The sequence below is a fragment of the Narcine bancroftii genome, chromosome 11 (assembly GCF_036971445.1).
Source record: "Narcine bancroftii isolate sNarBan1 chromosome 11, sNarBan1.hap1, whole genome shotgun sequence".
Classification (NCBI taxonomy): domain Eukaryota; kingdom Metazoa; phylum Chordata; class Chondrichthyes; order Torpediniformes; family Narcinidae; genus Narcine; species Narcine bancroftii.
In genome coordinates, this window is record NC_091479.1 from 71,785,901 (window position 1) to 71,800,423 (window position 14,523).

Sequence of the window (14,523 nt, forward strand, 5' to 3'; positions counted from 1 at the left end):
AACAAATTATAGCAGATATTGAAAATGAAATTTAAGAAATAGAACCAAGAAGAAAGCTAACATTACTGTCAAAAGGAATATGTTAATAAAAAAGGAAGACTAATAAAGAAAGATCTGAGTTAATTAAATAAATTAAACAGTTAGATCAACAATGCGTTCAAACTAAAAACTCATGTTTATAAAGAAATGGATTACAACTAAATTTGATTTTCTCTCAACATACTAGCCGAATGTCAGCTTTTGAAATCTAAAAGTCAATTTTACATTCATGGTGATAAATCTGTTAAGTTTTTGGCCAACCAATTGAAAGGATTTGGTGCTAAATGACACATTATAAAAGTTTGTAAAGATAATAGTACTATGACTCTAGATCATTTGGAGATAAATGGTACATTTAAAAGACTGTACTCAAGCTATATTCTTCCAAATGTATGAATGACAGCAATTTTATGAAAGATTTCTTAGATCGATTGAATAGCCCCAAGATTTCTTTACAGTCAAATCAAATTGGATGAATCTATTTTGCAAGAGAAAATAGTGACAGCTATTTCCTCATTACAATCCAGAAAGGCCCCTGGAGCTGATGGGTTCCCAGTGGAATGTTTCAAATCATTTTTTCAACGCTCACACCATACCCAAAGGTGGTGTTTGCTAATATGTTTGAAGAGGGTAAAATTCCAGACTCATTTCATGAGACTTGCAGATCTTTAATTATGAAGAAAAGTTAAGACAAAAATGAATGTGCCTCTTATATTGATCTTCCTATTGAATGTCGATGGTAAAATCTTGGTTAAAATTTTAGCAAATAGGATGGAAAACATTTTACCTTCAGTTATTTCTGAAGATCAAACAGGGTTTATTAAAAACTGATATTCCTATTTTAATATACGTACGTCCCTTAATGAATATTATGTATTTGGCCACCAGGAAAACTCCTGAGTGTATTCTTTTGTAGGATGCTGAAAGAGTTTTTGATCAGATAGAATGGACATACTTGTTTACAACCCTTCAAAAATTCAATTGTAGTTCTGATATTATTACATGGGTTAAACTATTGTATTCATAACCCTCTGCCACAATTCTTACTTATTTACAACAATCTCAACCTTTCAACCTGCAACATGGTACTTGTCAAGGGTGCCCTTTAAGCTCTTTATTATTTGATCCATTGGCAATTACTTTTCTTAAGTGCAAGGACATCTTGGGGATTTAGTAGAAAGGGATTGAACATAAGATCTCTCTCTACGCAGATGATCTCCTACTTTAAATTTTGAATCCAACCACCTCCCTTCCCTATATGATGTATGTGCTTTCACAATTTAATCAATTCTCAGGTCATAAATTGTGCATAAAATATAAACTTCTTCCATTGAAGTTTTCACCAATAGTGTTTGATGGTTCTCCTTTTAAGGTTATCAAGAATCAATTTACTTACCTGGGTAATATAATTACAAAGATTTATAAGCAACATTTTAAGGAGAATGATCTTTGCTCTGCTTAAGCAAGTGAAACATTCCCTGGCTCAATGGTCACCTTTGTCTATAACTCTAGTTGGCCATATAAATTCTATTAAAATGAATATTTTGCCTAAATTTTTTATTTTTTGACTTACTTCATTCAGCCATATTATCTTGCATGTGGAAGGGTAAGCCTTAATAAAGTTCTTCAGAGATCTAAGAAAGATGGTGGAATGGCTCTGCCTAACTTTACTGGGCAGTCAATATACAAAGTTTTACATTTTGGTCCTTCTTTCATAATCATTCTGACCACCCATTTAAGGTATCAATGGAGCTGAATCCCCCCCCCACCCCCAAATTTTTCTAATTTAGCACTTCTGGCTCTTCTCTTTAATTCTCAACTAAATTAACAGATAATCCAATTGTTAAATATTCTATGAGAATTTGGGCATTATTTAGAAAACATTTGGCATTTCATCATTTTTCTCTTTCAAGTCCTAAAGAGGATATTCAGAGCTTCAAGATCTGTTCATTGATGGATATTTTGCATAATTTGAGCAGATTATTGCTATATGTGACTTGCCCAAATCTCAATTTTTCAGATATTTGCATGTCCACCATCTTCTTGAATCACGTTTCTAATTTTCCAAGAGAGTCTGAATCATTTTGTAGATGAGATTTTTGTTTTAGCTTAATGCCTTCTTGTAAAGATTTAATATCTATTATTTAAGATAAATTGTTATGTTTAAATCAGACTTTGTTTAGTTAAAATCCAAAATGCTTGGGAACAGGATTTAAATTTGACTATATCGGATGTGGATTGGGACACAATTCTTAAGCTGGTTAATAGCTCTTCATTATGCACTTGACATTGTCTACTACTATTCAAAGTGATGTATAGAGCGCATTTGTCTAAGGCTAAACTGTCTCGCTTTTATTCCAATGTGACTCCCTGGTATGAAAGGTGTAAGAGCGGAGAAGCAACATTAATTCATATCTTCTGGATGAGAAAAATACTGGAGAGAATATTTCCATACTTTATCAAAAATGATCAATATAAATTTAACACTGAATCCTTTGGTGGTCCTCTTCGGCACAACAGGAGGGAATGATACTTCTTTATCTCTGGTTCAGAGTAGCACTATTTCTTTTGGCGAGGCATGCGTTTTTAATTAAATGATGATCAGTGGTTGAATGGCATCATATTATGTTTGAACATGGAAAAAATTTGTTTTTCAATTAATAATTCAGATATAGGATTCCAGAAGTTATGGGGGTCATTTATGACTCACTATCTTAATTTATAATTTTAGTCCAGTGTAATTAAACTGTATCTTTTCAATGTTCCTTATATTAATATATTTTTAACCATTTTTCTTTTAATACCAGTCATATATAGCATCTGGCAACGCGGTTAGGTAAGGGGTTTGAGTTTTTCTCCTCCATTATTTTCTTCTTTCCTTTTTTGTATTATTAGAGGTTTTTTTTCCTAGGTATACATTATTTAGAATATGATTTATGGATATAATTTACTATTTATGTATGTTAGTTATATACGGAATGCCTTATTTAGTTTGTGTAAATGTCCAAACTATCTCACTGAACTGTACCCTTTATGTTTGTATGTTCTTTATTAAAAACAATAAAAATATTTGAAAATTAATGTATGGAGCTATAATGATCTCAAACACAGCCTGAAGGGTGTTGGAAGTTCTTACAACAGTAACTTTCAAAAAGGAAATGTATAAAAAAATTTGAAGGAGAAATATGCAGTGCTTTGGGGGGGAGGGGGGGCGGAATAGCAGGAAACTGATAAATTGAGTAGTGTTTTCAGAATGAAGGGAAGATCACTGAATTGTTTTCCATTTCTGTACAGTTCTCTAAGTGACTTCAACATGGAAATGGACTGTTAGAAAAATGGTAGAAAGTAAACCAAGAAATGCTTTCTAAAAATATTTGGACTGTGGTCTTGACCAATGCACTAAGCTGAGTGTTAAATAACAGAAATAAAATCCATAGCATAAAGATCTCACTCTCCCTTTGCTCCTCAGTATATTTGCTAAATTTAGCACATTATACCCATGAAAATAAAAAATAGTTCTTAGTAAACTATTGGGTCATTCAGTACTTTATGCCCTGATGCATATTTTGAGTATTCCATTTGTTTTATTGGTTTATCTGCAAAATTACTAGCTTGAAAACAAGCTAGTTCTGACAACAAAGACACTTGACGGAAAGTTCTGAACAAAGGTTCCAAGTTTAAAATTGCTGAGTTTATTAAAGCTAACGTGATTTGGCTTATTGTGGAAGTATTGACTGGAATGAAACCTCACTGCATTCCAAAATATTTTACAAAAAATTAAATATTATAGCAATGATATCAATCTTATAATATAAGGAATAAAGCAAATCAGTGTATTTTTTTTAACCTTGATTTGATAAATTATTTTCTCAATTTTTTCTTCAGACAGGAGGCATGCATCTCTCCAGCATTTTAATCTTCAGTGCTAATTTCTACATGCTTTGGAATATGCATATTTTCTTTGTACCAATCACCTTAGTAGGGCACACTCAGACTCAGATCAGTAGCCGGTGACATCTGGTAAATTAGATTTTACCGCAGGTAAACTTGTAAAGTATGAAAGTGGTATAATATTTCCCCAGGGCACATTAATCCTGTTTTTTTTTCCAATAACGTCTGTGAAATGTCATACAAGTCTCCAGCTCCTCTGGGTGCTCATTATGTTAGTGTCCATATTCCAAAGTTTGTATCAGAGTGATGTAAACACAAAGGACAGGGTGAATAGTAGGAAAAAATATATTGTTTCAATGTTGCAAAAGGGTGGAATGGAAAAATAGGGTACTCTTGGTATAAATGTACTGTACATAGTATCCGTGAGATCAAATTTGGTACAGTAGTTATATTTAAGCAAAGAATCACATACATTGGAAAAATTCAGAAATAGGTTCACAAGGTTGATCTCCAAATGGAAGGCATTATTTTATAAGGAAAGATTGAGCAGATTGGGCAATGTTCTGTGAGGTTTAGAGGTGGTCATCTTAGGTCAACATTCAAGATCCTGAGGAGGTTTGAAAAGTGGAGGCTTCTGTGATTAAGGGGCAACATTTCAGAATAAGGAATCACTCATTTAAGGTGAGGAGTGGGAGGAATTTATTCTTAGTGGGTGGTGAATCTCATGATAGTTGAAAAAGCTGTTACACTGAATGGTTAAAATAGACATGTGTTTGACTTAGAGTGTGATGAAGGGTTAAGGGGAAAAGTCAGGAAAATGGAGCTGAGGCTCATGCAAATAAGCCATGATTGTACTGAATTAAGAAATGACGTCAATGGCCCTCTCAATTAATACCTCCCCATTTAGCTCATGTTATTTTTATTGAATATAGAGAGTAGAATTGGCAAATAACAACATGTTTTTTTTCAACTTCAATGTGTTCCATAATATAAATTGCAGACTTACAGTATCATTAAATAATGGTCATTGCAAAGCAGCTATTTCTAAGTCTTGGGAGAATTCATCGCATATAAACAGATGGAAACCAGTCTTAGTATCCTTTCGATAGATGCAACATCACAGATCTGTAACTTCCTTTGATTATAGCCTCCAGTAAAACCACTGAATTTTAATGTTAGTACCACACAGCCTATTGAAATCTTTGTGGGTCAAGCTTAATTTGCACCTCTCCCATCAACATCTGCTCAGACTGATTTACCAACCTGCCTATGCTGTGAGATCCAGTCATTTCCAGCAAATGGAAAATGGAGAATTAAGATCTTAAAAAAAACTAATTTGCACAGGATGGCCTTTCCCAGACCCTACCATATTGTGTAACCAGAATTGAAATCTTGTGGAATTAGGAATGAAAACCACTTTCTGATGAAATGTGGTTGAATACTCTATGAGACATAAAGCCTTATAAATATACCATGATAAAAATTACCAGAGTGGTGATGGAACCATCATAAGTTGTTCTAACCTAAGAAAGCTATATTTCCTGTTATTAAAATTTCCAGTGTCCCACTGCAAGAAAACAAGAATCTTCAAGTCTAAAACAGTGGTTTTCAAACTTTTTCTTTCCACTCACATCCCACCTTGTAATCCCTATGCCATAGGTGCTCTGTGATTAGTAAAGGCTTATTTAAGGTGGGATCTGAGTGGGAAGAAAAAGTTCAGGACCACTTGTTTAGATCCAATTGCTACTGAAATATTTTGCTTGAGAAAAATTGTCATTGGCCTATTTCTTTTGGAGTTATGAAACCATGCACATAACGAGTCAGTTAGGTCTGATTAAAACAGTGGTTTTCAAACTTTTTCTTTCCACTCACATACCACCTTAAGTAATCCCTTACTAATCACAGAGCATTTATGACATAGGGATTATTTAAGGTGGTATTTAAGTGGAAAGAAAAGGTTTGAAAACCACTGGTCTAAAAGACGACAACCTGAGTTTAATTTGATTTGTGTGGTGTTACGAGCCCAGAGGATTCCAAAACCAAGCAGCAATAGATATTCACCATGACAAATGGTTACTTAAACAAAAGTTGCTTTTAATTATCTGTAAACATGAAAATAGAATCAAACTTTAACTTATCTCTTTTGACTTACTTAACCTAACTTAACCCCCTTCTAATTCTAAGCACACGTGTATGCAATGTGTGTGTAAGTTCAGAAAAGTTCTTTGGTTCACAGTCCAATCTCATTTCTCATTCCTTCAAGTTCACTGGTTGCAGGCAATTCTTATACTGTGCACAGAATTTAACATTTATAAAGTTCACCAGGCTTTGGTGCTTGAAAGGTAAATAGTTACTGCTCAGAAAGGTTCTTGTTGGTTTTCAGAGAGAGATTTGTTGTTCCTTTTTAATCAGTCTCTTCAGAGTCTTGCTGATGAAACTTGCCCCTTCAGGGTTCTCTAGATGATAACCTCTTTCTTTCATGTCACCACAGAGTTCCTTTTTGTTTCTCTTATTCCAGTGAAACATTAGACATCCAGTCATCTCCTCTTGCTTGAACCACAAGGGCTTTGACCAGGTCGTCTTACAACTGGGTTTCCATAAGCTTGCCAGCTTGTCCTATTCCAGTCCCAGCTGCTATCTGCTGGCTGTAACACTGTACAAGTAATCTCTGTCTCTCTCTGTGACTCTCTGAGAGAAACCCTGTTTGACTCTCTATGCTTGCAAAACCACATGACCCTCTTACAACAGCAAGCTCTCTTCCAGACAGCGGCAGCTCTGACATACTCTTTCATCTGTTGCCTTTTGCAAACCACAATCGCTTAGTGAAGTGTCTTGAGCACTCCAGTATTTTAAATAAGATCTGTTTTATGTAACCTATTCTAACAAACCTTTCCCAATTTATCTCCCAAAAACATATAGATATATATATACTGCGTCGCAGCTCATTCCCTTAAAGAGCCAGTTGTGCTGGCTGTCAACATCTATTTTGAAGATGTGTGGAACATTACTCCAGCATGAATTCTATCCTTCTGAGATGAAAACACAAGGTTAAAATATAGATCCGAATCCCACTCTTATAAACTCTTTAAAAATAAATAGAATATGAGGAAATAATTAGCATGTCAAGAAGCAAGGGAAAGCAGAGTTACAATTTCACATTGATGACAATTCTTCAGAACAATTTTTTCAAACTATTTGACTGGCATAATTAACTGTCTGGAAACTGAGCATGAAACAAATCCATTGCTGTTTCTTAATCGCTTGGCACATTACCAGATCGGAATTGACAGAAGAAGAAGAAGAAATAATGACATTATCCAAGATAGAAAAATCAATGTACATCATGGAAACCTTCGAGAGTGAAGATGTAAATTTAGAAGAGCTTTTATTCTAATCTTAACTCGTACCATTTTCTTTTTTATAGTGAAAGGTAATCTGTGGATAATAGCCAAGAAATCACTGCAATAACATGTCATCTCATGGAGAGGTCGATTGGCAATGCATTAATGATGTTCGCATCATTAAAAGAGGACTTGTACTGATAATTACAAGACTTAATTTTATATGACACATTTAATTTAAATTTAGCATGCAAATACAGCAATTTCTTAAAAATAACAGTGAGATTATCATCAAGCTGCCATTTTTTAAGGATAACATGAAGTGGTGCAATCCAGCTAGCGATGTATGTCTATTTTATGTCCCTGGACAAAGCGCAGACAGGTTTTTTTGCAATACCATTTATTTTCTGCTAGAAGTTCCTGGATGATTTTTTTTCATTAATACAGTGAGGGTAATCAAACAAAAAATATTTTTTCGCAGCTCCTGGACTATTAGAACACAATACAGTGAAACCCCGTTATAACGCGATCATTTGAATCCAAAAAAAGTCATTGCAAGAAAAGCAGGGTCGCGCTAAATCAGGGTTATTTACATATATAGACTTGTTCAACCTGCCTCACCTCCATTTCAGCCGAATTCCTGTCCTACCTGGCCACACACCAGCTGCATTAACTTAGCATCAGCCAGGTGCAGAACCTTTGGCAGCTGTACAAGCTGAGGGAGCTGGCCACTCACTGACCACGCTGGAGTAGAGCGCAATGCCGCTAGCATGCAGCCTGGCAGTGCTGTGCATGGACACCAACCCACTGTACTGCAACTGCGACTGCTGTGGACCAGCCCTGCTCTCACCTTCGTCCAACGGCCGCTGGTGTGCGCCTCTCCAGGTGTTGGATTTCGGCAGCCAAGGGCCAGATGGTGTACTTCAGGAGCCCGGTGGACAACGCAGGCTGATCAGCAGGTCCGATGACTCATCGTGTTATATCTGAATTTGCGTTAAATCGGGGTGTGTAAAATCAGGGTTACATTGTAGATCTTAATCATTTCAAGGCACCAATCAGCCATTTATATTGGCCCCCTTAGGACTCTGCCCCCTCCCCTGTAAAGCAGTCAAGTTTTGGTTTCTTATACTGACTACTGAACATGAAAATCATTTTTTTAAAAAAAGCATTGTTATACGAAGTGAAAAGAAAGAAAATGCTTTTACTTAAATGTGCTGTGGCTCCTGGGCAGAAGGGAGTGGGGAAGAGTTGTAATGTCCCATTGGGGATGGCTGATCCAGATTATGCCATTTGCAATCAGACTCAAGTAATCATGTGACTAAGAGACTCCAGTCTAAATTTTTTTTAAATAATTCTAAGTGGCAGCTGAGAGAAATTGGTTTAGGTTTAGGAAAATTGGAACCCTTGCTCAGTATAAATGAGAGCAAGGTGATGATCATTACCTTTAGATTTCAGGTAAGTCCCACAAAACAGAGGGCAACAGAATAACTGCTGGGTGGCAACTAGATCCACAATTTCTTCATTCTTTTAAACTGTTCATGGCATGCCATGCTGGAAACCTGAACATCGTGACAGATCCCTTTCAGTGTGGCTCCATTGTTTCACAATACATCTTCAACATATCTTAAAGATACTGAGGAAGTAAAAATCCAATTAAATAGCAGGGTTTTACAAAAGTAAAAATCACCTCAAATATTGATCATAATGCTTTATTTATTGTTTTATTTATGAGGGACATTTACATGTCACATTTACTTAAATTCATCTGTCAATGCAGGGTGAAGCCAACCATGGCCCTGTAAGATTTGCTGAGGCGTATTATCCAAACTGTCATTCAATTGTATCTCTTTGGGTGCTTGTTTGTGTAAATGGACCCACTGGACCATCTGTGCAGAGAAGTTCACTTACATTATTGATGTAAGATGATTTCTTTGCCTTATTCTGATGCTGCTTTCTGTTCAATTTCTGGAAAATTCAAGCAATGGTCGGGACATAGTATATTAAAAGAAAAGAGTTTCAAACTGATGGAGCTTTTCAGTGAAGCAAGGGGGCAGGCACCACATTTAAAGCAGACATTTTATTTTAAAATATGAAAAAGATGTTGGAAAGCACAATGCCTTTACAGTGCCGGCGATTGGGACCGGACAGGAGTTCGAATCCTACACTGACTGTGAGGAGTTTGTACATTCTCCCTGTTTCTGCGTGGGCTTTCCCTGGGGGATCCAGTTTCCTCCCACTGTTCCCCTACCTGGGGAGTAGGTTAATTGAGGGTAGATCAGCGGCACAGATTCGTGGACCGAAATGGCCTGTTACCGTGCTGTATGTCTAAATAAAAATAAATACTAAAAGCAAAACAGAAAATGCTAGAAATACTCAACAGGTCAGCGTGCATCTTTCATTTTTAATATTTAGATTTAGACATACAACATGGTAACAGACCATTTCACCACACGACTCCGTGCCACCCAATTTACACCCATTAACCTACACCCCAGGTACGTTTTGAAGGGTGGGAGGAAATTGGAGCCTCCCCTGGGAAAAACCCACGCAGACATGGGGAGAATATACAAACTCCTTACAGACAGCGCGGGATTCGAACCCCGGGCTTGATCACTGGTGCTGTGAAGGCATAGCGCTAACCATGCCACATCTGTGGAAAGACAAATGGAGTCGACATTCCAAATCAGGGAAGGAGTCTGGAAGATGGATATTTCTGATTTCAGATTTCTTGTCAGAGTACATACATGGCATCACATACAACCCTGAGATACTTTTAGCTGCGGCAAGACAGAATGACCACTTACTGATCATGCAAAAACAATGGTACTCAAAGTAAACATATTTTTAAAAAAAAGAAATGGTAACCAACTGTGCAATACAGAGAGAATAAAAATCAATGAAACACCCATAGATCAGAGAGTTCCTCTGTCTTGCTGCCACTGGGATATGAACCGTGAATAAGGAACCTTCCATCTTTCTCCATGTGATCTTTGTGAGTCTTCATTCAGCAAAGAGATGGATGACAAGTCTCCATTCCGCCATAGTTATCTTGAGGATATCACGCACGGAGAGCGATGTTCTGGTTGAACAAGAAGGATCTGACTGGGAGGGCTCTTACTGCCAGCCCAGGGGTGAACAGATAAGGAGTTGTTCAATTAGCTTTGGTAGTTTCTGTAAAGAGCTATTAGGTCATTTGAAGTGTCCATCTTCTGAACAATTTTTCCAAAGCCTCAGTTGGTCACTGATCATGAACCATTGCATGGCCATTAACTCAAGGGGTCGATGATTAATGTTCTGGTCAAATCACTTAACAAGAGATTATCAGTTCATTATTGACCATTGAGATCTGTTTGTGTGGACATTTTAGTTGCCTTGTTTCCTATAATATATATGTGGCTACATTTCGGTCTTTTATCTGCGGTAAAGCACTTAGAGACTCTCTATCATCATTAAGAGCAGCACATGTCTTGGTTTCTTGTGTATCTGGAGTGCAAGTGGTTGCAGCCCTTCTTTAAGTATCTGAAGGAATTGATGCTCACTCTCTGTTTGCACCACAGCTCCACCCACGATCCTGATCTTTAGGCAGCTTGTGTTGGGAGGGAGGAGCTGGTGAGGGATCCTCCGCTTCATTCTACTCCTGGGACTGCCCAAGATAGCCCTCAGCAAGTCCTAGAAGTGGGCTGTCGAGATGTCTTCCCTGGAGAGGGCATATGTGGTGTCCGGTGGCTTGTTGGAGACCTTCTAGAATGGAGCTTTAAATAAAGTTGCCTGTAAACAGAAAAAGAACTGTATAAATTAAGTTTTTTATTCCGATTATATTACCATACGGCACAGAAACTCCCAATCATCTCCTTCCAAATCCACACTGAGGCAATTTACAGTCACCAAATAACCTACCAAACTTGCATGTATTTGGGATATGGAGATCTAGAACAAGCCCTTGCAGTTACTGAGAGCCCGAGGACAGAACCCTGGTTGCTGGAGTTATGTGGCAGCAATTCTAATGTTTGTACCATTGTGCCTTCTCATATGAGGCCAGCCCAGAAGTCTGTGCTGACAATAGATTCATAGAATACTATAGCACAGAAGCAGGCCCTTTGGTCCATCAAAATCGTGCTGAACCTCTGGGCAGACCTCATGCTTTTAACTGGATTATCCATAATCAGTTAGAATTATGATTTGACTGCTTCTCTCTCTCTCTCTCTCTCTCTCTCTCTCTCTCTCTCTCTCACTCTCTCTCTCTCTCTCTCTCTCTCTCTAGTACTCCCCTTTGATTCCATAGGGGGGGAAGTTGGAAACTTACAATACTGAAAGGAGGCCATGCAGATATGCAGGTCAATGAAAAAAACTAACCCTCCTAATGCAGTCTTCCAAAATGAAGTCTGTAGCTCTGATGGTCTCAGCTGCTCATCTGCACATCCATGTTATATACATGGGGTTTCTACCTACATCAGTGAGTTTCAGGTCTGAATAGGGCAACATTTCATCATGTCCCCCTCCCCCACCCCCATTTAATCATTCTAACAAACCCTTCAATTCTATCCTCAGGTTACTGTCCTTTCTGATATAGGAAATAGGAACGTCTTCATGTTCGCTCAGAATTATTATAGATGACACTGTAAACTAAATAACAGTGGAAAAGAAAACCAAAAATAACAGCCGGCCAGGAATGGGAGAAAGATCGGCATCCAAACCTTCAACACAGAGCTGAGAACATACCAACAGGGGATTTACAAGGTACCAAATTATACCCTTTTTTATATATCGTATTAACATAGGAACCAGGGTCCAGCTATTTTGTGAGAGGAGACCTTGGGTATCACCAGCTTAATTGAGACTCAATCAACTCAGGCAGCTGAGTTCAAACTCTACAAAAGGGAAACTCCTGGAGGTCTGTGTTGTTAGAAAGAGCTATGAGAATGTAAAATCTGGGTCAAATATATATAGGACTGTGAGATCTCAAATACCACCCAGGATGAAGGGAAGAAACAAAGTAAATGGAAATGAGAGAAGCCAATAAATTGGAGGGAATGTAATTTACCTTAATTTACAATTGAATAGGGTCAGAGTCTTTCTCCAATGACAATAATAGGACAGAACTCACAGGAAGATAGTTCAACTCCTGCTATTATTTAGCTGTTATGAAAGGAACTCGATGTGAGAGGAACAATTCGATGTTATCTATCAATTGTGGGCTGATGGCTATAATGTACTGAAGCAGGATAATAAAAATGGTAAAATTGCAATAAAATAAGGACTCATGTACAAACCTCAAGACCATGTTACTTAGCAGCTGATCTGGTTTGCAAGATAAAGGTCACCCTGTGTTCTGAAGTGCACTAAATTACTCCCGGGTGCGTTTATACCCAGCGCTTGCACATTTGGGATTTGTGAGGAGGGAGGAAGCAAATACAAAGAAAATGTTCTAAAAGCATTCCTTGGTCTCTTCAAGGATTCAGCATAATTGAGTGATGTGGTGACCCTGCTTGTTTTACTGACAGTCTGAAACATTCAATTTTACACCAGGCGCTCAGGGACTCCACATATAAACTATGTGTGGTCTTGTAAATAAACCTCTACCCACCTGTCTTCCTAGTTTCGAGTAAGTTTAGCACAAGTGACATTTCATTGTGTTTTCCATCAAAATCTCCCATGGAGCCTCATTTGCGGCAGGTCTCTGAAAATACCAATGAGGGTATTTTGCATAATGTGTTGCTCTGACAGAGGACAATGACATTTGCTGGTCATTGGGCAATTGCATTCACTAAGTTAGCCATATTATTGTTGAAAAGGAAAAGCATCATGGCCTCAGTACAGTATGTATGACCAAGCTCAGGAACCAGGTTTTTTTTGTATTGAATGTATGGACCAGGTCATGACTGAAAAATATTCTGGATGTTGAAAGAAAAGGTGAGACCTAAAACAATGAGCAAAATTATATGGCACATTGACAAATGTTCTTGCACCGTGCAAAGCGAAAGGAGTCGCCTTTGAAGATTACAGAAAGTAGATTATTGTAATCAAAAAGCCATTAGATATTGCAGAAAACTTTAGGACAAAGAGTTAATGCCAATGGAGTGACCACCCTCAAATTTGAGGACAACATCTCGTATTCCGACTCGGAACCCACCAACCAGATTGCATTAACATCAATTTCTGTGGTTTCCCTTAACCCTTCCCCCCCCCCACCCCGCTTCTTCTTCCCCCTGTTGCCTTTCCCCCAGCTCTGTATCTCTCTTCCCTTTTCCCTCTGTCCCACATCAATTCTCACTTTTCCTCTTATCAAATCCAATTAACACATATTGACTGTGGTCTGGATTCCTCCCCCTGCCCTTTATTCAGCCTTCCTGTTTTTTTGTTTTTACCTTGAAGAAGGGCTCAGGCATAAAACATCCGTAATATATCTTTACCTCCTATGGATGCTGTGAGACAGGCTGAGTTCTTCCAGCATTTCTGTGTGCCAGTACCATTGGAGACAATTGAAAGATACGCTGTTACAGGAAATACCATCTTTGTGTTGCCTTTTTGGATCGAGCCTTCGATAAGAGATGTGCGCGTCCGCTATTGGTTGAACAGGTTCAGTGAAAACTGCTGGGCTTGCAAAATCTACAGGCCTTTTTATAGAGAAAAAAGGCGAACGTCTTTACATCACTACACTTGAAAGGTCTGAAGGTGGTTGGAGTGCTGGAATACATTCCAGCCTCCATCTGCCTAGGGGGTACACTTAAAAGTGGAGTGAAGTCGCTCCACCTCCTCCATAAAGTGAATGCCGCTGAAAGCAGCTCCAAAGGGGAGGGCCGATGATGTCGTCAGCCCACGACCCAAGCGCGATTTTTAAAGTAAAAACACACAGTGCTGGAGAAACCTGGAAGGTCAATTGAGTAAAAACACACAATGCCGAACCCATCTGCGAACTTGGCGCTTTCATTTCCCGGTGCCTATGTTTGACGTCACGGTGAAGGGTGGCACTATTGCACCATTTGCCCCGGCTCCCGACTCAGCTCTCCATAAAGGCAAAGCAGGGTCTGCATTATAGGCCCTCACCATGAAAGGTAAATTCACTTTATTTTTAACTTGAGCCGGTTGTAATGCGGGGTTTCAGCATTAAAAGAGTTAGAGATACAGTCTTGAAGGTAAAATAGCTGAATTGACAGAAATAGTATTTAGATGGCCACTTCAGGCAATGAAATACCAAGGTTGACAAAGGACTTTCTCTGAGCTTACATTCAGAACCAGTCTAAAAGTGGATTCA

The 14,523-nt window shown here is 38.1% G+C and overlaps 1 protein-coding gene across 1 annotated transcript in view; it reads left to right on the forward strand.

The window, feature by feature from the left end:
- pot1 (protection of telomeres 1 homolog) overlaps nucleotides 1–10,946 on the forward strand; it is a 299,294-nt gene extending 288,348 nt beyond the window's left edge. The window contains exon 21 of the mRNA XM_069903353.1: nucleotides 10,829–10,946. The gene's annotated coding sequence lies outside the window, so the exon portion shown is untranslated. The remainder of the gene's footprint in view (nucleotides 1–10,828) is intronic.
- The last annotated feature ends 3,577 nt before the right edge of the window (nucleotides 10,947–14,523 follow it).